Source organism: Octopus sinensis, linkage group LG15 (genome assembly GCF_006345805.1).
Source record: "Octopus sinensis linkage group LG15, ASM634580v1, whole genome shotgun sequence".
Classification (NCBI taxonomy): domain Eukaryota; kingdom Metazoa; phylum Mollusca; class Cephalopoda; order Octopoda; family Octopodidae; genus Octopus; species Octopus sinensis.
Genome location: NC_043011.1, coordinates 6,282,104 through 6,306,580, shown reverse-complemented (window position 1 = coordinate 6,306,580; position 24,477 = coordinate 6,282,104). Strand labels below are relative to the sequence as shown.

The following is a 24,477-nucleotide window of genomic DNA, read 5'->3' as shown; positions in this document are numbered from 1 at the left end:
ATCGGAGCATACTGGCTTCATTTCTTGCGAGCTTACGCATATCCTCAGCAGTCACGGCCCATGTTTCACTACCATGTAGCATGGCTGTACGTACACATGCATCATAAAGTCTGCCTTTTACTCTGAGCGAGAGGCCTTTTGTCACCAGCAGGGGTAAGAGCTCCCTAAACTTTGCCCAGGCTATTCTTACTCTAGCAGTTACACTTTCAGCACGCCCACCCCTGCTACTAACTTGGTCTCCAAGGTAGCGGAAACTATCAACTACTTCTAGTTTGTCTCCCTGGAACGTGGTAGAAGTTGGTCTCTGCACATTTCCAGTGTTTATTTCTCCTGAGCATCTGCCACATACGAAAACTATCTTCCCAGTTAGCCTACCTTTGACATTGCTGCACCTCTTATGTGTCCATAGCTTACACTTGGTGCACCTTATAGAGTTTCTACCTACACCTTTTCTACAGATCGAGCAGGGCCATCTACCTGAAGTCGTTTGTGGTTGGTCCACCTTCCTACTTATTAGGACTTTGGTTTTGGCTAGGTTGATTCTAAGGCCCTTCGACTCTAATCCTTGTTTCCACACCTGAAACTTCTCCTCCAGTTCTGATAGTGACTCAGCAATTAGAGCAAGGTCATCAGCATATAGGAGCTCCCAGGGGCATCCTGTCTTAAATTCTTCCGTTATTGCCTGGAGGACTATGATAAATAGGAGGGGGCTGAGGACTGAACCTTGGTGGACCCCATAAATACATAGTGAAACTAACAGAAATGAAACTGATATATATACATGGTGAAAGTATTAACAGTTAAACTATTAAAACTGAAAGTATTATCTCACATTACAATAGAGATGTTATTGTTTCACTTTTGGCATGCAATACGTAGAGATATGCGTTTGCTCCATGCTCGCATTAGGCAAGAAGTTGAAAATGTCTTTGGCCTATGACATTGCATGGATCCTAAGTAAGGCATGTGTAAAATTTGAATGAAATCGTTTGGGTAGTTCTCGAGTTTTAGTGATGCACACAGACACTTTCAGTTTTATATATAGAGATTTTGTTAGCTAATAAATTATGTAGGATCTGTGTGTCAATGGAGATTTGGCTGCTATTTCTAGTAAGGTATAATACTATACTGTGTCATGGAATAGAGTGAGATAAAGTTATCAAAACTAACTTTACAATCCCAGTTTGTATTGTTCACATTTTTGAAACAGGATTTTAGCTTTCTTTTCACAATATTCAATATGTACAAACAATACAGGTAGGAAAGGAAGGGCCAGACTAACCTGGGAAAAAACCGGTTCAGTCCCTTTCAAGGCATTTCAATTGAATAGATTTAGAGCTACTAGATGCAATTTCTACCTGTTAGAAACTCAAATACTTGTCCATGACACACTATAATAAAGAATAAGAGTTATGTGGTGTCAATGCCTTAATGAACAAAATAGGTTAGACTTGTGCCTGAAAAGAGAAAAGAACAAACATGCAGTCTACTCTCAATGTCTATGTTAAGCATTACAATATGTTTTAATATTTTTCACTTCATAAAACTTGAATAGAAGTTTAGCTTCTGACTCATATAAATGTCTCTGTATGATGATAATTTGTTCATTCTCTGTGATATTGTTTCTCTATTATTCGTTCCCCCTCGTTCGGCTCACATTCTTATTTCCCATAAGTCGTACTGTCCCCTATCAAACCCAGATTGCTTAACTCTTCTCATTCCTAGTCCCATATCTCTGCCGCTCTGTCCCCAATCAAGACTTCGCCATTCGCAGCCTGTTTTTAACATTTACTCTTTTACTCTTTTACTTGTTTCAGTCATTTGACTGCGGCCATGCTGGAGCACCGCCTTTAGTCGAGCAAATCGACCCCGGGACTTATTCTTTGTAAGCCCAGTACTTATTCTATCAGTCTCTTTTGCCGAACCGCTAAGTTACGGGGACGTAAACACACCAGCATCGGTTGTCAAGCAATGCTAGGGGGACAAACACACACACACACACATATATATATACATATATACGACAGGCTTCTTTCAGTTTCCGTCTACCAAATCCACTCACAAGGCATTGGTCGGCCCGGGGCTATAGCAGAAGACACTTGCCCAAGATGCCACACAGTGGGACTGAACCCGGAACCATGTGGTTGGTTAGCAAGCTACTTACCACACAGCCATTCCTGCGCCTATTTACTATTTCCGTCTGTCCCCAACTCAAACTCTCTTCCGGTCAGTCTATATTTTTTTTAAAAACTCGCCCATGTGTTTCCTTCTATTCATTCATTCATTCCTCGACCAACAATGTCCAAAGCGAGTTAAGAATTACTCATTTCATTTCTTTTGACCCCTTGTACTACATTCGCCACTAACACTTAAAATGTCTAATATATTTACTAACTGTTTGTTTTTTCATGAGCTAACAGTTGATATTGTCCCCCAAAATATAATTTTTAATTTTAGTCCTATCTCGTAAAGCTTATTATGATAATTATTCGTCTCTGTATGATGATAATTTGTTCATTCTCTGTGATATTGTTTCTCTATTATTCGTTCCCCCTCTTTCGGCTCACATTCTTATTTCCCATAATTCATACTGTCCCCTATCAAACCCCGATTGCTTAATCCTTCTCATTCCTAGTTCCATATCTCTACCGCTCTGTCCCCAATCAAGACTTCGCCATTCACGGTGCGCCTGCCCTTTCCCACCCCCACCACCAATACCATGTTTTACACCATCTACACCAGATATCCCTTCTCCCACCACCATTACGTATGTCTATTCTTCGAACCCCTCCTCCTCAATATGCTATTTCACTATGTATTACCCTTGCTTCTCTTCCCGAAGATGGAAGCAGCTAGCGCAGCTGCTCATCAACCGTCCCACTTAACCAGTTATCTTACGTTTCCTTCCGTTTTGAAATCTGTCACCACCTCAACCGGCTATCTCCTTCCAGTCCCCTCCCTCACTCGTGATATCCAACATTTCATTCAGTCTAGAACCTGCCACCGCTTCTCCTAACTCCCCCCTCCCCACCGGTGCTGTTCCCTACATTACCTGCACTCTCTCCTCCATTCCTCCCCCACTTTCTCTCCCTCTCTCTTCTCTCTGCCGGAACCCTTCCCCGCCGCAATGCAACCAGTTTTCAGCTGGAACCCCAACCCAACACTGGAATATTCATGTTTCTGCTACGCTGCTTAAAACTACGTCACTCAATGACCATAATGCTTGCTTAGAATGCTACTAACACCTGGAATAGCAGTATTTCTGCCACACAGCTTACATCTACATCATCAATGACCTTAATGCTCCTGCCTACCGCAGGGGCCACAACCTTAACATGCCTAAATGCTTGAATGTTGTCAGGTCGGAAGAGAGATCAGATGAAAAATGCCTAAAAAACGATCACCACCACAACAACCCTCTTCTTTTCAGGCGCTGAATTGCATCCCTCCTCCCCAAACCTCACCCCACATTACCTTCCCAGTTTTCGGAGTTGGCACTGTCAATGTTGCTACACTGAAAGGTAGGTCTAGTGAGATTGTAGAGATGCTTGAAAGAAGACGGGTTGATGTATGCTGCATACAAGAGGTAAGATGGAGAGGTGCTAGGGTCCTCACAGGCAAGGCACATAGGTATAAAGTTTTCTGGCAAGGTAACATGGATGGTGTATGGGGTGTAGGCATTCTCCTTGTGGAGAAATGGGTGGATAAGGTCATAGAGGTTGTCAGGGTTTGCGATAGAGTGCTCAAGCTCAGGTTAGTCCTACAGAACGGCACAGCTACGATTATCTCCGCCTATGCCCCACATGCGGGGCTACCAAATGATCAGAAGGACCACTTTTATGATATCCTTCTACAGGCTACCTCAAAGACGAGTGGCAAGGACCTCATCTTTGTGGCTGGAGACTTTAATGGGCATGTTGGGCGGGAATCAGGTATCTTCACTGGGGTACACGGTGGCCATGGTATTGGCACCAGAAATGATGAGGGAACTAGACTACTGGAATTCTGTGATGCATGTAACCTTTTAATCTGCAACACTAACTTCAGGAAGCCAGACTGCCACCTTATAACCTATCAGTCAGGGGACTCCGCTAGCCAAATAGACTTCATCCTCACCAGACAGCAGGATGCAGAGTCGCTCTTAAATACAAAGACCCTCCCGGGTGAAGAATGTACCCCTCAGCATAGGCTAATCATTAGTGACTTTAGGCTTGAGACCAGAAGGATACCAAGAAACAGACCAATCCAGAAAAGAAGGATTTGGAAGCTAAAGAACCCTTCACATGGTCAGAGATTTAGGGACATCCTCATCAAGAAATTTGATGAGAGGGAGGAGGAGCTACAGACATCGGACATAGAAGGTAGCTGGAAATTCCTACAGGACAGCTTGCTGAGTGCCACAGACCAAGTCTGTGGATGGTGCAAAGTCCCTTCCAGATCTAGAGTTACGTGGTGGTGGAATAGTACAGTAGACAAAGCCATTAGAGCAAAGAAACAGGCCTGGAAAGCCTGGAGGGATGGGGTAGCAGGGAACTGTACCATGTAGCCAAAAGGGAAGCTTGGCGGCAGGTATACATAGCCAAAGATGAAGCAGAAAAGAAGTTTGCCAATGTCCAGCGACGTGAGGACCAAAGAACTGAGGTATTTCGGATTGCTAGACAGTGTGTGAGAGAAAATAGTGATGTTACAGGAGAGAAATGTGTCTGCATGGATGATGGTGCACTTGCTTTTAATAATGGTGAAAAGAAAGAGGCTTGGAGAAGCCATTATGAAAGACTGCTGAATGTGGAGAATGAATGGGAGGAGGAGAGCCTGCCAAATGTTGACCCAGTAGAGGGACCAGCTATCCGAATAGACAGCTCCCTAGTAGTTAAGGCAATTAAGGGTATGAAACCAGGAAAAGCCCCACCCGGCCCATCAGGAATCACTGCTGAGATGCTTAAAACTGCTGGTTGTGTGGGCTATGGCCTAGCCACCCGCATTGTAAACCAGGTAGTTCATAATGGAGTCATACCCAATGACTGGCGTAGCAGCACCATAGTCAACTGCTACAAGGGTAAAGGTGATGCTCTAGATAGAAATAACTACAGGGGTATTAAACTGTTGGATCAGGTGATGAAGGTCACAGAGAGGGTCATAACCCAACTCATTAGGGAGAGAATTTGCTTAGATGAGATGCAGTTCGGTTTTGTGCCGGGTAGAAGCACCACTGATGCTATATTCCTGGTTCAACAACTGCAGGAGAAATACCTAGCTCAAGATAAACCCCTCTACATAGCTTTTGTGGCCTTGGAGAAAGCCTTTGACAGGGTCCCCCGATCCCTTATCTGGTGATCAATGCAGAAACTGGAGATTGACGAATGGCTAATAAGGGCTGTTCAGGCCCTATACAGAGAGGCTGTCAGCAAGGTTAAGATTGGCAATGAGTATAGTGAAGAATTCCAGGTAGAAGTAGGTGTACACCAAGGTTCAGCCCTCAGTCCCCTTTTATTCATCATAGTCCTCCAGGCAATAACAGCGGAATTCAAAACAGGTTGCCCCTGGGAGCTCCTCTATGCTGATGACCTGGCTCTCATTGCAGAATCACTACCGGAACTAGAAAAGAAATTTTGGGTGTGGAAGCAAGGTTTAGAATCAAAGGGCCTTAGAGTAAGTGTAGCAAAGACCAAAGTTATAGTAAGCAGAAAGACGAACTCATCACACACCCCCTCGGGCAGGTGGCCCTGCTCAATCTGTAGGAAAGGTGTAGGTAGAAACTCCATAAGATGTACCCAGTGAAAGCTATGGACGCATAAGAGGTGCAACAACATCAAAGGGAAATTAACTGATAAGATAGCTTTCATGTGCAGCAGATGCACAGGGACAATAGACACCACAGATACTCAGAAAACAGATTCCACCACACTCCAGGGGGAGAAACTAGAAGTAGTTGATAGTTTCCGCTACCTAGGTGACCAAGTTAGTAGTGGAGGTGGATGCTCAGAGAGTGTCACCACTAGAATACAAATAGCCTGGGCAAAGTTTAGAAAGCTCCTACCCCTACTGGCGACAAAGAGTCTCTCGCTCAGAGTGAAAGGTAGATTGTATGATGCATGTGTGCAAACCGCCATGCTTCACAGTAGTGAAACATGGGCTGTGACTGCAGAGGACATGCGTAGACTTGAAAGAAATGAAGCTAACATGATCCGCTGGATGTGTAATGTCAGTGTGCACGCACGACAGAGTGTAAGCACCCTGAGAGAAATGCTGGACATAAGAAGCATCAGATGTGGTGTGCAAGAGCGACGCTTGCAATGGTATGGTCATGTACTGTGGATGGATGAGGAGAGATGTGTGAAGAAGTGCCGCTCCCAAACAGTTGAAGGTATCAGGGGGAGAGGTAGACCCAAGAAGACATGGGATGAGGTAGTCAAGCATGACCTCAGAGCGTTGGGCCTCACAGAGGCAATGACGAAGGACCGAGATCTCTGGAGATATGCTGTGACTGCAAAGACCCAGGCTGCTTCCTGCACCAGTTCCGCATAGCCCCAGCCCATTCAAAGTACCTTGGATTTCAGAACAACCTGCTGTGCTTGAGGAGACCTATTGAGTCAAGTACATGAACATCGAAATAAATATCAATGGAAATAGCAGTTGTGATACCTGTGCCAGCGGCACGTAAAAAGCACCATCCGAATGTGGCCGATGCCAGCGCCGCCTTGACTGGCTTCTGTGCCAGTGGCATGTAAAAAGCACCATCCGAACGTTGTCGCTGCAGACTCCCCTGGCACCTGTGCCGGTGGCACATAAAAAGCACCCACTACACTCACGGAGTGGTTAGCGTTAGGAAGGGCATCCAGCTGTAGAAACACTGCCAGATCAGACTGGAGCCTGGTGCAGCCTCCTGGTTTTCCCAGACCCCGGTCAAACAGTCCAACCCGTGCTAGTGCGGAAAATGGACGTTAAACGATGATGATGATAGAGTAGGTGTATGAGCAAAAGATGGATTGAAGAGGGAGATCACCCACTCTATGAATACTTTAAGAAAAAAAAACCATACACAATAAAGGACAATATAATTCTCATTCAATAGGTTCATGATGTTATCTCACTTCCCTCACACACACACACACACACACTCTTGGCAATCTTGTAATAAGCCAACAAACCTGAAGCACAAGTAGGTAGCTGGTTGGCTGAGTGAGAGTGACACACAAACATTTAAATTGGCCAGATCCACTAAAAATACTTTCTATTCAATATTTTATATTCAAACTGGCTAGATCAGACTTGTCGCGTCAACCCTACAATATAATTCTAAAATTTAACAACTGCCTCATCAAAATCTCAAAGCTACAGGATAGTGAATGATTACTTCAAACCAATGTGAATAAATAGGCACCGCATTTGGCAGAATGTGAATGTTAATGGTTCAAAGCACAGAAACAGAAATGGTTGACCGAGTGAGTGGTGACTCGGGCTCAGACATTACTTATGAATATGGCCTTCACAGATCACCTGTCAACACTCTAGATATTCCAGATATTTTAGACCTAAATTTGAAGAGCAAGCTCTAAACTCTGACTCAGCCCTAACTCAACAGACCGATGTGGAAGTCAGGCCATGACCACCACATCTTTTGCTGATAGTGTACCACCAGCTACATTATATAATGTGTCTGTCCTTCCCATTTTGTGAGCATAGGGTGTGGTGTGAAGAAAATTTGGTTGAAATTTCTAGCAAGTCAAGCAACTGCATAGAGAGGCTCTCTCCTTCTTTCTCGATGGATGGTATTTTCAACTCAACTGTCTTTCAACAAGACATTCATTCACCTTGAACTTTTAAAAGTAACAAAATTCTACAATAACATGTGTGTGCATATTTTTGCTTTATCTTTTATATGTTACACACATAGATATATATATATGTGTGTGGCTATATGGAGGGCTTCTTTCAGTTCCTGTCAACCAAATCCATTCACAAGGCTAGGGTTGGCCTGAAGCTATAGCTGAAAACACTTGCCCAAGGTGTCATACAGTGGGACTGAACCCAGAACCTATTTCTTTACTACCCACAAGGGGCTAAACACAGAGGGGATAAACAAGGACAGACAAATGGATTAAGTTGATTATATCGACCCCAGTGCGTAACTGGTACTTATTTAATCGACCCCGAAAGGATGAAAGGCAAAGTCAACCTCGGCGGAATTTGAACTCAGAACGTAAAGACAGACGAAATACCGCTAAGCATTCCGTCTGGCGTGCTAACGTTTCTGCCAGCTCCCGCCGCCGACTGAACCCAGAACCACGAGGTTGGGAAGCAAGCTTCCTTACCACACAGCCACCCCCTGTGCATGGGTGTGTAGTACTTTTATTATTAAGATAATGATTAAGCTGTGAGCTGGCAGAATTGTTAGTGTGCTGGACACCGCTAGGGGTCAACATTCCCTTCCCGGAGTTGATGAAACGAATACCAATGAAGCACGGGGGGGGGGGGTCAGTGAAACTGACAACACCTTCCCCCAACAAAAGATTATTACGGTGGCAAGCTGGCAGAATCATTAGAGTCAGGTAAAATGCTTAACAGCATTTCTCACAGCTCTTTACATTCTCAGTTGAAATACCACCAAGGTGGACTTTACCTTTCATCCTTTTGGGATCCATAGAATAAAGTACTAGTCACGTACTGGGTCCAATGTAATCAACTTAGCTCCACTCACTAACAATTGCTGGCCTTGTGCATATAATAGAATTATTATTTTTAATCAGCAAATGTCATCAAAGTGACTCGGGGGCTGAGAGTTTCGTGTATGGCAAATATTTATTCTTTAAATAAGTCTTGAAATTCACAAACAAAGACCCTTCGTGAATTGTTATTCTCCAAGATATTTGAGACATGACTGTGTGATAAGAAGCTTGCTTTCCAACCACATGGTTCTGGGTTCAGTCCACTGTGTGGCACCTTGGGAAAGTGTCTGCTGTAGTCTCAGGCCTTGCGAGTTGGATTTCATAGATGGAAACTGAATGAATACCATTGTATATAAGTGAGTGTTTATCCCCCACCACTGCTTCACAACCAGTGCTGATGTGTTTACATTGGCTGTGTGGTAAGTAGCTTGCTAACCAACCACATGGTTCCGGGTTCAGTCCCACTGCGTGGCATCTTGGGCAAGTGTCTTCTGCTATAGCCTCAGGCCAACCAATGCCTTGTGAGTGGATTTGGTAGACGGAAACTGAAAGAAGCCTGTCGTATATATGTATGTGTATATATATATATGTATGTGTGTGTGTTTGTGTGTCTGTATTTGTCCCCCTAGCATTGCTTGACAACCGATGCTGGTGTGTTTACGTCCCCGTCACTTAGCGGTTCAGCAAAAGAGACCGATAGAATAAGTACTGGGCTTACAAAGAATAAGTCCCGGGGTCAATTTGCTCGACTAAAGGCATGTTCCAGCATGGCCACAGTCAAATGACTGAAACAAGTAAAAGAGTAAAGAGTAATACCTGAACAGAACAGTTTGAAAAATTTAGAGACCAATAGGTCAAGCACCAGACTTTTAAAAAAATAAGTACTGGGGTCGTTGGTGCCTTTGACTAAAATTCTTCAATTGCAGTGCCCCAGCATGGCCACAGTCTACTGAGTGAAAAAGTAAAAATTATAAAAAATAAAGAAGATATACATTCATATAGCTTGAAGCATAACAATTCTTGGACAACGTATGTTTGTGAATTCTGAGATATTTTTCTTATTTGGGCCTAAACATGGAACAAAAGACCAAGGATGGGCAACAGTGGAGAGATAAAGCCATTGAATTTCTTTTAAGGCTTCAATTGCTCATATTCAGGAAGTCAGAACGGTTATTACAGTTCATTAAGGGTAGAGGCAAGTTCCAGAAAATTTAAGAACATTTAGGTATTTAACAGATGCACCTGAGTCAAGGCCCATGAACTGATGCTGTGAGGCAGACTCCACCTACACAGGTGAGAAGGGAGGGTGGGAATAGACAACAGATGATACAGTTATGATGATCATGATGATGAACTAAGCAACTTTTTATCCAAGTATTCTTTGAAGTAATGCCAGATGTAACTAAGCAGGAGGAAATATCTATTAAAATGATCTGTTCCCCACAGAGCTCAACAGATATATATATATATATATATATATCTATATATATATATATATATATATAGACTAGCAGCTAAGCCCGGTTTCACCCGGTCTGTTTGGATGATGTAGCTTTGACCATTTTCGGTTAGGCATAATCTATAACAGCGTTTGTCAACCTTATCATTTCAGGTCCCCTGTTTCGATTGGAGCCTCCAGCTATGTGAACATTTCTTGACCCCACCCCGTCAGAAAACAGCTTCTATGCAACTGGTTGTTTCAATGGCAGAAGAAAGAGGAAAATTCTATTTGAAAAAGTTTTAATCGATTTTCTCGGTAAGTATGGGGGGGGGTAGCAAAAAAATACAAACTGCATTCCAAACTATGCACCCGTCTGCACATATGTGCCATTTTTCACGCAAATCCATCTAGCCGTTTGGCTGTGAACCTCAAGACAAGATTGAATACAAAGATCACCCATGTCCAATTTATATTATAGATATATGGCTGTATGGTAAGAAATTGGCTCCTCAACCACATGGTTCCAGGTTCAGTTCCCCTGCATGGCACTTTAGCCCTGGAGCCAACCAAAGCCCAGAAAATGGATTTGATAGATGGAAACTGAATGCAGCCCATCATAAGTGCATGTATCTATGTGTTTGTGTTTGTCTACTTGACAATCAGTGTTGGTTCATTTATGTCCCTGTAACTTAGCAGTTTGGCATAAGGGACTAATGGAATCGGTGCCAGACTTAACAAAAGAAAATAAGATACGGGGTCAATTTGTTCAACTAAAACCCTTCAAGGAAATGCCCCAACACAGTCAAATAACAAACAATATTACACACACACACACACATCAATGATACACCCCAACCCCTTCACCTCTCAACTCCTTTATTACTACATCTAACCTCAAACCCATCTCCAGCTTTAACCAGTGTGTCCTGTCCAGCCTTCCCCTCCCCCTAACATTGGCCCTCTGTAACAGTTTAACGGGAACATTAATGGCAACAACCTCACCAGTCTTGAAGAGTCTGCAAGGATTGTAAGCATTACTTTTTCCTTGAAACTCAGTAAGTTAAAAACAAAAAAAAAAGAAATAATAAAGTACCAGTCATGCACTGGATCCAATGTAATCAACTAAGTCATGTACTGGGTCCATTTCATATTGTTAAAAGCAATATGAAATAAGATAATTTGAGAACGAAGCAGAGTGTCAAAAGCACAAGTTTCATTGGGCAAGACATGTTGCAAAGTTCACAGACAACAGGTAGACTTGTGCAGTAACTGGGCAGTATCCAAGAGATATCTAAAAGGGCACTTGGAAGCCACCCCCCTCCATGACAATGGGAAGAAGATTTAGTTAAATAATTTGTGTCAAGATTGAAAAGAATTGCACAATCAAGACAAAATTGGAAGTGTATTGTGACCAGTGATGTATAACAGCATCTGATGGCCGAGTCAATACTATGACATATTTCTATTAACCTTATTTGATGGCATAAAAGATGCACCTTAATTTCAGAAGAGCATATTCATGATAAAAGTTCCAAGTACTTTGAAGTATGTAGGCTCAACTTCACATACAAAACCCAAAGAGATTTGGACTGGAGGGGAAAGGTATGTCTTATATACCATTAAATATGGTTCTTTACAAAGTATGTTGAGTTTCCTTTCATTTACCTCAATAATATTTTCCCATCATGCTATTAAGGGGACAAGAACAAAATACCTTATTTTAAAAATATTTAAACATAAATAATATTAAGGTAATAAGAATTATAGAAATTATTATTACCAGTGGCCTAGCACAAAAAAATAGTCAATAGACTATATATTATTTTCAATCTTTTCGAGAATTTATCCATAATTAGTGGTTTGAGTTTTCTACTGGTCTTTCTAGCACAAGGCTTTCCTATTTGGAAGCCTCTAAATGTGTTCTAATGTACACGATATTTTTATTTTAAAAATATATACATAACAGGCGAGGCTGTGTGGTTTAGAAGCTTACTTTCCAGCCATGTGGCTTCAGGCTCCATCGCACTGAGTGACACCATGAGTGTCTTCTACTACAGTCTTGAAATGACCAATACGAGGGGCGTTCAATAAGTAATGCTCCTGACCCACTTCCCATAGCAGTAGAGCAACGAAATTTGGCACAGTTATTAGTCTTTTTCTACATAAAAACCACCCAGAGTTACGCATTTCTCCCATCGTTTGATGCAGCTCTGGAGACCGTTTTTGTAGAAGACCCCAGCTTGGTCCTCCAACCACGACATGACTTCAGAAATCAAGGCTGCATCATCTGGGAAACGCTTTCCTTTCAAAAACAACTTCATGGCTGGGAAGAGGTGAAAATCAGAGGGTGCAAAGTCAGGAGAGTAGGGAGATGGGGGAGGAGTTCATAGCCGCATGCCTGTGCTTCTGATCTGGTGACACGCGAGTTGTGGACCGGAGCGTTGTCCTGCAGCAGGAGGATGCCTTTGTTGATCTTGCCCCGCCTCTTGATTTTGATAGCTTCTCTTAATTTCCTCAAAAGTGAAGTATAATAGGCTCCTGTAATTGTGGTAACCTTTGCCAGGAAATCTGTCATCACTACTCCGTCCTGGTCCCAGAAGACTGTGAGCATGACCTTACCAGCAGAGGGCTGCACCCTTGCCTTCTTTGGAGGAGGTGAGTCACGGTGCTTCCACTGCATTGACTGGGCTTTGGTCTCTGGATCATAGTGATGGACCCAGGTTTCATCCTGTGTAATCAGACTTTTGAAAAATTTTGACTCATCTTCTTGGCACATCTCCAAATTCATCTTCAAGCACTCGACGCGTTCTTGCTTCTGGAAAGGTGTGAACAACCTGGGAATCCATCTGGCAGAGACCTTTTGCATATGCAGATGGTCATGAATGATAGTTTCTACAGACCCGGTATTAATCTTGACCTCATGGGCTATTTGGCGAATAGTTATGCGTCGATCTTCCAAAATGGTAGCCTCAACTTGACGGACAGATGCCTCATCAATGGCAGAAGGGGGTGACCAGATCTGGGAGCTGTTTCCACAGAGTTCCGACCATGTTTGAATTCACTATGCCAGCATTTTACAAGGTCATATGATGGGGCATCATCACCATAAGTTACTTTCATTTCATCAAAAGTCTCCCGTGGTGTGCGTCCTTTCAAATACAAAAACCGGATCACTGCTCGCCACTCAACAGGCTCCATTTCACACTTGACTCAGTTCAAACACGTGTAAATCAGAAACCACAATTATTTCAGAGCTGTAATTTGCCACTTAATCTATAGAGATATAAATAATTGCACATGCAAAATTTCAGCTAGATCAAACAACTGCAAGTAGGTCAGAGGCATTACTTATTGAACGTCCCTCGTACCTTGAGAGTAAATTTGGTAGATGAGAACTGTGTGGCAGTCCATCGTATACATGTATGTGTGTGAGCGGGTGTGTTTTTGTGCCTACCACTACTTGAAAATTGGAGGTGGTTTGTGTGCATTACGATAGCTTAGCAGTTTGGCAATAGAGGCTAATAAAATAAGTAGCAAACTTTAAAATCTCAGTACTGAAGTTGATTTGTCCAATTAAACTCTTCAAGATTAGTGACCCAAAATGGCTGCAGTCCAATGAGTGAAATAAGATAAAAGATAACACTTCTACAATATAGTTAACTCCCCCTTGTTAATAATAAAGTGCTGGGATTTGTACTTACATCGCATGGACTGCTGAGTACATTTTATGAAAAGGAGACTACCATGCACACACAAAAAAACAGTTTAAATATCTTCTTAGTAAATAATGGTAGCAAGTTTCACATCATCTGAAAAGTCATTAGTTGACCTATTACTCCTCTTGCATTCTGGGGTGGGTACTGGAGCATTTCAGTGACATTAGACCCCCAACAGAGGCCCATAAATTAAATGCATCTATCTGGGCCACAATCGTGGCCTGTCGACCTGTATCTGATGGCCACAATCATGGCCCATCGTGCTTTATGTGTTAATACTGTAGCTGGAAGTTCTTAGTTTTCTCTGTATGAGTTGAATCATTCAAACCTGTGCTTTTTTTTTTTTACAAACTCCAGCAACCAAACATGTGCAGTTCAATCGTATTGACTAATTGTACCACTTGGCCAGCAGTAGTCCATTCTTTGAAGTAGTATGTAGAAAATAAAAGAGGACTAGGGTATAGAATTTGTTATCACTATGTCTACATTTTCTACATTGGGGACCCTGACATAAACAGATATTAGCAAATAAGCACATATATGTGTAAATATGTATTTATATACACATATACATACAAATATATATATACACACACAGATAGGTATATACAGAGATACAAAGGTGGGTATATAAGTATGTATGTACATACATGTGTGTAGATATGTATATACATAGATGCACGTGTGTAGAAACATACATACATATGTACATGAGTATACATGGGTACAAGTATGTACCAAAAGGGTGTGTGTGTGTGTGTATGTAGAAAGCTAGATATAAAGACAGGTAGGCGTATAGTTTTGTAGGTTTGTATGGGAGTGTAGATAACTATGAATATAGTTAGATATATATATATATATATATATATATATATATATATACAATTGTTTTCGTTCCAGCACACGATCTCAGATCAAATCACTTGCTATGCAAGTACATCTACATATGTGTGTGTGTGTTGGTAGATAATTATATCGATAGGCACGCGTATAAAAAGCTAGTTATATAGATAGGTAGGTTTATAAAAAATTTATAGACATAAATGAATGGATTTAGGCAGAAATATAGACATGTGAATAGCTCGAAGTATAGTGGGTATACATGTAAATAGCTAGGTATAGAGATATATATATGTGTATGTGTGTAGAAAGCTAGGCATATAGATAATGTGTGTATAAAGCTGGATATATCGATATAAGAGTGTAGATAGCTAGGTAAATATATGTGTGTGTAGATACAATATATAGATTGTATATAAAGCTATGTGTGTAGATAGCAAAATATAGAGATAGGTGTATATAAAGTTAAGTATACCAATTTGTAGAGAGAGGTAGGTGCGTGTGTGTATGTCGATAGCAAGGTATACATTGATTGGTAGGTGTAGAATAGGAGGCTTTTGTAGAAAGGTAGGTATATATGAAGACATGTATGCATGTATATAGCTTCACATATACATAAGTAGGTATAATATGGTTAGCCAGATCCGTAAGGCCTGTAGACAATTATTAGATACACCCATCATTTTGTAAAATATGTGAACACGTACCCCAGACAAGATGTAAATAACAATTTATCGTGTTAGAACCCCTAAAATACTTGTGAACCATTGATAATTGCCCCCTTTTCTTTTTGCTCTCAAAAGAAAAAAAGAAATAACAAGGAACAAAATAAATATTTTTAAAGCAACGAGGAAGAAACATTGATAATAATGATGATATATTTATAATACTCACAGAGATAGACAACAAGGCTTAATCGTTTCTTGTCGATTTAACAAGCACGGCCTTTGTTGGTTTTCACATTAATCCTTTCTGGAAAAATGTCGATGTTGTGTTTTTTAAAGATGCCTTCTAAATATATTCTGTTCAGCATGTGTGTTGCTGTCTGTTGACAAGTTTGGTTTGATTAGTTTAATTGGAATTAATTGTGTAACCGGGAGAATAAAAGACACAGAAGGAACCGGCCGAAATGGTGTGTGAAGGTGGTAGGTTAATGTTGTTGGTTCGGGTTTGGTTTCGTTCCCTATCTTTGAGGTTAATTTGCCGAGGAATGAACCAAACAATAATATTGATCTGGGCGGCTGTTAAATTCGTCTGTAATTTAGATAACTAGAGAGATGGATAGAGACAGACGTATAAATAAAGAGGCAGACAGACGGGTGGATGGATGGACAGACAGAGATAGGTGCTGCGTAAGAATGGAAATGATTACATAAATGTGTTGTGGATAGATAGATAGATAGATAGATAGATCGATGGATAGATAGATAGATAGATAGATAGATAGATAGATAGATAGATAGATAGATGGATAGATAGATAGATAGATAGATAGATAGATAGATGGATAGATAGATAGATAGATAGATCGATGGATAGATAGATAGATAGATAGATAGATAGATAGATAGATAGATAGATAGATAGATAGATAGATAGATAGATAGATAGATGGATAGACAAAAAGCAAAGAAGGCAGGTAGGTGACTTTCCAAAGTTGAAAATGTTAAAGAAACGTGAGTGGATAATTAAAAGCAAACAAAAAAAAACTTAGGTTGGTCGGGCCATAATTATAATTATGGTTAATACGACTAAAGATATAATGAGTGTAAATGAGAAAGCTACTAACCTTATTTTACACCTTTCTTTTTTTTTTCTTTCTTCGGAGGAAATGAAAAGGGGAAAAAGCAAAACAAAATATTAACTGCCGACTTGTAGTGAAAGGAAGCGTCCTGATGGTTCTGGCAAAATATTGGGTGTGTGATGATGCACGATGGCAAAAGAGAGAGCTAGAGTAATAGTATAGAGAGGAAGTGAGACGGAGGAGGGAGACAGAATGACGGGAGAAAGTGAAGGTAAGAAGTGGATAGAGTAAGAATGTAGAAAGGACGTCAGTGGGGAAAGAGAGATAAAGTAATAGAGTAGAAAGGAAGTGACGGAAAGCGACGAAAGCGTAAACTGTAGAAAGAAGTGAGGGGAGGAGGTGCATTGAGTGAAGTGTGGAAAGGGAGTGAGAGTAAGAGGGGAATAGACTGAACTTATGAATGGGAAATGAGGAGAAAAGGTTGATATAGTAAAATATACAGACGGAGTAAGTGAAAGCGGTAGAGAGGGAGTGAATGAAAGACGAAGAGTAGTCAACTTTGAGAACGAGCGAAGGGAAGAAATAAAATGGTAATCTGGAGAGAGGGAGTGAAAGTGGAAGAAATAGAGAATTGTAAATAGGGAGTGAGTAAAAAAAAAAGATAAAACGGAGTGAAAGAAGTAGAGTAATAAAAAGTAGAGAGGGAGTACGTAAATGTGGCGGATATAAAAAAGTATAGAAAGGATGGGAGGGAATGAGTGAAAGACAAGGATAGATAGAGTGAGTGAGTAAGAGGGAGAAAAAAAGCAAAATATAGAGAGAGGAGTAAGTGAAATGGGAGTAATAGAAAGAGCATGGGATATGCATGAAAGAATTCGATATATAGGGAGTTAGAATAAGTGAGGAGAGATGAAGAGAGATGGAGAGAAAGGAGGGTAACGGTAGGAAGACCCTGAATGAAAGAAAGTGGTTGTTGTGTAACCGAGAAACAGGTTTCGTATGTTAAACTGTGTCTTTTGTACAAATAATTTACAATCAGGTGAAAATTTTCCTTATTGTTTTTGAGAGACGCTATGCGGTCTGCTAGATATAGCAGCCAAATCTCTCTCAAATCACACCTTTCCGTTTTCATTAAAAAAAAGGGACACAATATAGTCCTGGATATCTTTAAGAGACAAGTGGTGGGGACATCTTTTTCCTTATTTGTAACCTAAATTCCCTGTATACGCGCGCTCGCCGAGCTACAGATCGGTACCACCATTGACTTTCTTTCCTTGAAAGTTTTTGAATAATGAAATTTTGCAGCCCGATTATGCTGATTTTTTTTTTTTAATGCTTTCTTCTAAGGACTTTCGGGTCGTTTCTACCCCACCCGACTCATAAATCCCTTTAAAATGTATATATATTTAAATGACATTTTGCACAAATATGTTTTCAAGAATCTAGATTATGTAGCGATGTTTGAACCGCAACTCTTAAAAAAAAAAAGGGAAAATCGCTAGAATTTCTGAAATGAGTCGTTACAAAGTTAGAATGAGTGTGGGGAGGGGAAAATTATCCAAAAACTCTTACAAAAGATTTTCTCTGGATTTTATAATCTTCACCCACGAAAATGTACCCCTACAAGATTTCTGCAGAAAATATGCTCTTTTCAGGAAGTTTTGAGAAAACTTAAGTCGGTGATGTAATAATCTATGCCAGGAATCACCAAAGTGGTCGATGGGACTATTCCAGGGATCGGAAAATGCCTGAAAACTGCACATATATATTTCTTTACTACCCACAAGGAGCTAAACACAGAGAGGACAGACAAACAGATTAAGTAGATTACATCGACCCCAGATTAAGTAGATTACATCCGAAAGGATGAAAAGCAAAGTCGACCTCGGCGGAATTTGAACTCAGAACGTAACAGCAGACGAAATACTGCTAAGCATTTCACCCAGCATGCTAACGGTTCTGCCAGATCGCCGCCTTACACATATACTTGATTACAATTTTTATTTATTTATTTTCTTGTACAGACCTGGGGGTTGATGAGAGGTCAAGGATTCCATGAAGGGGTTGCTGGCTAAAGAGTTCTGGGACCCCTGATTTATACAAATGCCTATAGCTAGGTTGGGAAGCAAGCTTCTTTATTTCAAAATTTTGCCATAAAGGCATTGCACAGAAGCTTGCAGGTTGGACAAAGACATTGATGACATTGATGAGATGAGTGATGAAAAAGATGGTATTAAGGCGGCGAGCTGGCAGAAATGTTAGCACGCCGGGAGAAATGCGTAACCGTATTTCGTCTGCCGTCACGTTCTGAGTTCAAATTCCGCCGAGGTCGACTTTGCCTTTCATCCTTTCAGGGTCGATAAATTAAGTACCAGTTACGCACTGGGGTCGATGTATTCGACTTAATCCTTTTGTCTGTCCTTGTTTGTCCCTTCTGTGTGTAGCCCCTTGTGGGCAATAAAGAAATGGGTATTAATGGGAGAAGACAAAAGACACCTGCCGATCCTTGGCTTTTTTTTTATTTTTATTTTTGGGGGGAAAAACAAAAAACACAAATGAAGTAATGAACCTCTTACAGTAACATTAGATTTCATAATAATAACCGAAACATTAAATTGAGGTGCTAAGCCTCTTATCAATCATCCCCCAATTAAATCTCTTGCTGCCTTCAGGCAATCCCGCAGCAGCAAGTCCGGGACCCAGAAAAGATAGTTGTACTCTTCCTTAGAAAAGTAATCAATTATTTAATAAAAATTACTCTCATCCATGACCTCCGCAGCCACATGTGGAGGCCTGTATGGACTATCCATGCAGGTCGGGACCACCCGTTCCCGACCTTCCAAACTATCCACAAAGTTCTCTACAGCACCTCCCTTGAGATAGAAGACCACATATTCTTCATTATTTTCCCTGGGAGGGGCCACAGCCTCCTCCGCCAGTGGCACAATTTCCACCGACGAGGTTTCTGGACATGCCAGCAGAGCATTGCAAACTGCTGGCACCGTCCCATTTTTCTTTTTTGTTTTTTCTTTTTTATCTTTGGCACGGGAGGGGGTTGGCTCCTTTGCCTCAACCAGAGGAACATCGCCTCCTACCACCACTCTAGGATCCTTTGGTGAGCAACATTGTTGCTCCCCTTCTTCCTTTTTCTCCATTTTTTTCTGGCGGGAGATCTCTCCTCCTCACCTACCTCTATCTCTCCTTCCAGTGGAGGAGGTGGGGGCTCTTCTACAACCAACTGATCCAGGACCCTATTCTGGTCCTGGGGACAGTTTTTCTTTATATGGCCAGGCGGCAGGCACTGATGACACCTGGCAGGGAGCAACCCTCAAGAATCACCAGGTACCTGCACCTGGCCATTTTCAATAAATCTGGGAAAACCAGATTGGCTGATTGGGTCCACAGGGTCAAAACAGCTTTTGACCCAACCCAATCAGCCACAGGAAAAACTTTCACATTAAGGAGCTCGGCTCTGCTACCACCCAGACCCCAGTGGATAGTCTCTATCCACTCAGGTTTTATCCTGGGTGGCAACCTGCAGACCCAAGCTTTTGCCAACCTCTTCCTACAATACGTGGAAAGAAACAAAATTTCTTTGCCCTCTAAGGGCTGGCTCCCAAATTTACAAGCATCTTCAGGGGTGTCAAGGAGCAATCACACTGTTGCATATTTGACCCTCCTGGAAATGAATTTAATAGTTGGCAGATACTCTGCCAACTCCTTTTCAATTACAGTCTTTTCAAATAGGGCAATGGTGTCGAGCGACTTGGAATAAGTCCTCAACACCACCGTCTGCTCTTCAACGACGGTGGTGTTTGGGTGGTATAATTTCCCACTCCAAAACATTGTCTTTTTCAATGCCATGTTTTTTTCTTTTTTGTAATAACAGTTCGGAAATAGTTCAAAATAAAACTCAAAAAGAAAGAAATCAAAAGAAAGTCACAATAAAATGGAAGGAAGAAAAAGAAAACAAATCATGAAAAGGGGAAGTCAAAAAAAGTTTAGAAGAAGGAAAGTCAATAGGTGCAGGAGTGGCTGTGTGGTAAGTAGTTTGCTTACCAACCACATGGGGTTCAGTCCCACTGCGTGGAACGTTGGGCAAGTGTCTTCTACTATAGCCTCGGGCTGGCCAAAGCCTTGTGAGTGGATTTGGTAGACGGAAACTGAAAGAAGCCCATCATATATATCTATATATATGTATATATATGTGAGTGTGTATGTTTGTGTGTCTGTGTTTGTGTCACCAGCATCGCTTGGCAACCAATGCTGGTGTGTCTATGTCCCCATAACTTAGTGGTTCGGCAAAAGAGACCAATAGAATAAGTACTAGGCTTACAATGAATATGTCCTGGGGTTGATTTGCTTGACTAAAGGCCACAGTCAAATGACTGAAACAAGTAAAAGAGTAAAATGAGTAAAGAGAGTTCAAAAACACAGCAAAAAAAACAATCTTCCAGCCACTAGGTACTCTTGACCAAGGTCAAGCCCGGAACACCACAACTGGAACACAACTTCCACGAAAATTGGTATACAAGTTGTTCAATCTTCGGAGGCAAGACACTCCCTCAAAACAGCAATTCTGACAATTAATTTTTAAAATTCACAAAAAGGGGACAAATTTTTTGGAGGCGCGATACGCCCCCAGGCCAGAATTCTCACAATTAAGTGAGAAAAAATTTACACTTAACGTGAACTATTTTGCTCAACTGCAGGCAGGCCAGGGTTTAGAATCCAGTGAGGACTTCTTGCTTGTGCAAAAATAATTACAGCAAACAACAAACCCCCCACTGAACCCAAAAAACAAAAGTCTTACCTTACAGTTGAGCTTCTTTTTTCACCAGCTGTACACAGTTTGGTTGCTTCTTTTGGTGATATGCACAATGCGGATAACAATGCATATGCACACTGACAACAATGCATGTGCAATGGGAAGCAAGTTTCTTACCACACAGTTACCCCTGTGCCTATATATAGGCAATGGTCATAGAATTATGAAGTTGCACTGTTAGGTTTCAAATGTTTTTGGATGTTGTGATTCATATTCACCTGAAGAAAACTGAACATTTCTAATAATGTAATGTCTCCATTTACAGCCAATGCCAAGTAAAAAGAACTCGTGCCAGTGCCACGTTAGAGACACCTGTGCTGGTGCCACATAAAGACCTCATGTGCCAGCCTCACATATTGAGTACTCATAATGGCATTATGTACAACTTTGTAATTCCTATTAGCAAATGAAACATGTGTAATGGAGAATAAATAAAACCAAAAAATATCCATTTTCCGGTTTTTTTTTTCATTTTACAATAACATCTGCAAATAATATTCCCATAATTCTCAATTTTAATATACAGCAGCAACAGAAACTATGTGTTAGATTATAATAAGGGAAAAACAAGATATACTTTAAGAGGAAACAAGTGAGATTTACCCTCCCACACCCCAACACAACCACACCACATACCATCATGTCACACTGCACCACATCACACCAAACCACCCTGCACACACTAGCATTGACCACTTCCCATCACCCACACCACACTACATACACCACACACACTAGCATTGACCACTTCCCAACACCCACACCACACCACCCTGCACACACTAGCATTGACCACTTCCCATCACCCACACCACACCACACACAATAGCATTGACCACTTCTCAGCACCCACACCACACCACCCTGCACACAAATAGCATTGACCACTTCCCAGCACCCACACACCACACTACATACACAACACTACACATCACACCACTCTGCACACACTAGCACTGACCACTTCCCAGCACCCACACACCACACTACATACACCACACCACCACACTACACCACACCACACCACCCTGCACACACTAGCACTGACCACTTCCCAGCACCCACACACCACACTACATACACCACACCACCACGCTACACCACTCTGCACACACTAGCACTGACCACTTCCCAGCACCCACACCATCATCCACACACATACACATGTACACACCCACATGTCAAGGTCACCAGCCCCTATCCACATGCACACACACGCTCTCACATACACACGCATGCACACCTTCATTTTGGGATCACCATTATTTTATTATCTCCCCTTCTTCCTAGCTTTCCTGTATAACCACCTCTGTCTGCTAGCTACTAAGGCTTTCGTTTTTTTATTCTCTTTGTTTATTTTCTCTTGTTCCTTTCTGTTGAAGAGTGTAGGCTCAAAACATAAAAGACTTTCTCACCTTCCCGAGCATTAAACTAATACATCTGTTTGTTGTTTATACATCTTTCTTCGTCTTGTTCAAAACCACGATCCACTGACCGCGAGTCCACTGCCCTAACCACAGGACCATTGCGCCTCCACAAGTAAAAGTATCCCATTTATTAATATATGAAATGGTGCAGTAACCAAATATTTGAGGGATAGACATATATACATCCATCCATCCACACACACATTTTGAAATGGTTAAGAGGATTCACATGAGAATTTTATCATGAATAAAAGAAGGAAAACGTTTACATTCTTATCAAAATATGCTACTGGTTTCAATTGTTTTAAAACAATTTAGTCATGCAATAAGTAAACAGAAAATGAACTGAAATAAATGAAGAAATTCTTTGAGAAAATAAATTTTCTGAAAATTCACATGATAGTTGTTGATCTTCTGATGATTATTGCATGATTAAATGTCTGAAAATTATTGAAGCATGTGACCGATTTTAATAATGTGAAAATTTTCCACCTTTTATTCATAATAAAATTTTCAAAGCTTATTCTTCTTTTATATATATATATATATATATATATATATACATTCTCAAAATGCTGAAGCTTTCGAATGAAATGACGGAGGAAAAAAATTGAAATAGTTTTCAATAGTTTGATATTATTAAATTCTATATCCTTTCTACTGTAGGTACAAGGCCAAAAATTTATGGGGAGGGGGAAAGTTGATTATATCCTATTATATATAGGATTATATCAGCCCCAGGATTAAAGGCAAAGTCAACCTAAGCAGAATTAGAATTCAGAACATAAAGATAGATGAAATACCACAAATCATTATGCCTAGCTTGCTAACGATTCTGCCAGCTCATTGCATTCATATTATATATCAAAGTCCAAATATAATCTCACCAATGAAAATGGGGGGATGACAAAATTCTTCAAGCTATTTCAGCCAGGTGCTGGCTTGTGTTTCATTTAAATTGTAATTACTATTAAAGTTTCTATATATTGTGGAAAGCTGATAGGTATTTATCCTCTGATGAGTGGTCAACTAGCCATGAAACATGTCGGGATAATCTCCTTTATTTTTCTACAGGCAAAGAGAATAACAAAATGTATTTACCTTTGTTTACTTTCCATAAAATGGATGTTTTAAATTACAGGTTAACTACTTTAAATCTACCTTAGATAGTTTATTTCATGGTGTGGTGCACCTTGAACAAATATTGTCTACTGTAGCATCAGTTCAACCAAAGCTTTGTGAGTAAATTTGGTAGTTGGTCACTGAAAAATCCTTGTCCTAGATTTATATATACATATGAACACATGCACACACACACACACAAACACACATACACAAATTCACACACATCTGTGTGTGTGTGTGTGTGTATTTATATACATAAAGGTGTAATGGTGTCTGTCTGTCTGTGTGTTTGGGGTTACTCTAACTCCTCCTGCACCATCCAACTGATTTTAAGGATTTTTGGCCCATAGTTAACTCACACTTCTTGAAGTTCAAATAAGGTCGGAATTTTTTGAAAACTCGATAATGCTCAGTTGGCATCAATTTTTGTGAGCTCAGTCGGGCATTTGAATGGAAATTCCCCTAACGATGTTATTTTTCCAGCAGCTTTTGCATTTTTTCACATGTAAAATTTCAAGAAAATCGATAGAATAGTCTCTAAGGAAATGCTTATTCAATACAAAGTCAGAGGTGAACTTAACTTCAACATGGAAAACACAAGCAACGCCAGGTTCAACAGCTAATATATATATATATATATATATATACATTCTCAAAATGCTGAAGCTTTCGAATGAAATGACGGAGGAA

At 40.8% G+C, this 24,477-nt stretch overlaps 1 protein-coding gene across 3 annotated transcripts in view; it reads right to left on the bottom strand.

The window, feature by feature from the left end:
* The window catches only part of LOC115219729 (alpha-1,3-mannosyl-glycoprotein 4-beta-N-acetylglucosaminyltransferase A), a 187,656-nt gene extending 171,024 nt beyond the window's left edge, over positions 1-16,632 (bottom strand). For 2 of the 3 annotated variants that reach the window (XM_036509430.1, XM_029789949.2), the window contains exon 1: positions 15,558-15,938. The gene's annotated coding sequence lies outside the window, so the exon portion shown is untranslated. Of the gene's footprint in view, positions 1-15,557; positions 15,939-16,452 lie in introns of those variants that run through there. The other variant, XM_036509429.1, reaches the window with a different exon arrangement.
* Between the last annotated feature and the right edge of the window lie 7,845 nt (positions 16,633-24,477).